The sequence below is a fragment of the Chrysochloris asiatica genome, unplaced genomic scaffold, assembly GCF_000296735.1.
Source record: "Chrysochloris asiatica unplaced genomic scaffold, ChrAsi1.0 scaffold00174, whole genome shotgun sequence".
Taxonomy (NCBI): Eukaryota; Metazoa; Chordata; class Mammalia; order Afrosoricida; family Chrysochloridae; genus Chrysochloris; species Chrysochloris asiatica.
The window spans coordinates 2,939,883-2,941,380 of record NW_006408692.1 but is presented as its reverse complement, the minus strand read 5'-3'; the positions used below and the strand labels follow the sequence as shown (position 1 = coordinate 2,941,380).

Genomic DNA, 1,498 nt, shown 5'->3' with positions numbered 1-1,498 from the left:
AGGATCAAAGGACTGTATTATCAATAAACATCATCGAAACCGCTGTCAATACTGCAGGTTACAGAGATGTATTGCGTTTGGAATGAAGCAAGACTGTATGTATTATTTTAAGGGAGAAAATGCCTTTAAGGATTCAAGCAACTGTATTAATACATGAAAATATGTAAATTTTTAATTTACTGTTTTCCAACTAAACATATTTATGTGGAGCTCTGATAGTGTTGTAGGATAAACACTGGACTGCTAACCCCAAGGTTGACAGTTCATATCTACCAGATGCTCTGTGGGAGAAAGCTTTCTGCTCCTATAAAGATAAGCAGCCTTGGCAATCCTATGCAGGGTTGCTAGGGGTTGGAACCTAACAATAGCAGACAACATTTATATGTGTAATTTTTATTAACTCAGCAAGTATTTATTAATAGTATATGTGCCAAGCATATATTTGTAGTTTGTACTCAGCAAAATAAATAAATGAGTACTTTAAGTGATCTATTTTTTAATAAGGGAATAGTAGCTAACACTGAATTCTCAATTGCCTGACATCGTCAAACCATCAAAGCATTGTACTAACTGATTTATTCTCACAGTTCTACACAGTTGATAATGTTGTCATTTTACTCTTTAGTAAACAGAGACAATAACTTACCCAGGGTCACACAACTAATAAATGGCTCAACTTGCATTTTAGTGAATCCTGGCACGTTATTATTTTATTTTTCAGAAAGTGCATATTTAACAACTACACAGTATTTACTGTCTCCTAATAAGTATCTCTTGTGGTACTATAGGATAAGCATTTGATTGTCAGTTTAAATCAAAAGGTCAGTGGTTCAAACTTACCAGCCATTCCTCAAAAACTCTATTATAGGGTCACTATGAGTCAGAACCAAATTGACAGCACTTAACAACAGCAATAATTATCTTGAAATAAAAATTCCTATAAAATAAAACATTATCTATACTTTATAAAGGAAAGCCAAGCAACTGAGTAATGTCTCACAAGTTTCCTTTCCTTTAGCTAAAAATATACCTACTTTTGATCTTTTTGTGACTTACTACAAAGCACCTGTTCAGTTGATTAAATTTCAGTTCATTTTTTAACACACACACACACACACAGGTGCTGTTTTTGGGGGTGTGCATGTAAACTCTCCTAACTTCATCTTTCAGGACACTGAACTTTCACAAAAGTCTAAGTTCTTCTGGCTTTCAAAGTAAGGTGCAGATTGGCTAGCTTTACTATTCTGAAGCAACTTTGTTGAATTTGCAAATAATTCTAAAGGTTGATCATTATCTAGTCAATTAAGTTAAATATGCTTCCCATTAGCTGCATTGCTAACCTAGAATCTACATTTTCAGTTCCCTATAAATTCATGTTATAATAATTTAACATATTTTTGTAGCTGTTCAGTGTGAAAGAAAACCCATTGAAGTATCAAGAGAAAAATCTTCCAACTGTGCTGCTTCAACAGAAAAAATCTACATCCGAAAAGACCTT

The 1,498-nt window shown here is 33.4% G+C and overlaps 1 protein-coding gene across 1 annotated transcript in view; it reads left to right on the top strand.

The window, feature by feature from the left end:
- The window catches only part of NR2C1 (nuclear receptor subfamily 2, group C, member 1), a 65,021-nt gene that overhangs the window by 21,742 nt on the left and 41,781 nt on the right, over window positions 1–1,498 (top strand). The gene's annotated exons all lie outside the window — the stretch shown is intronic.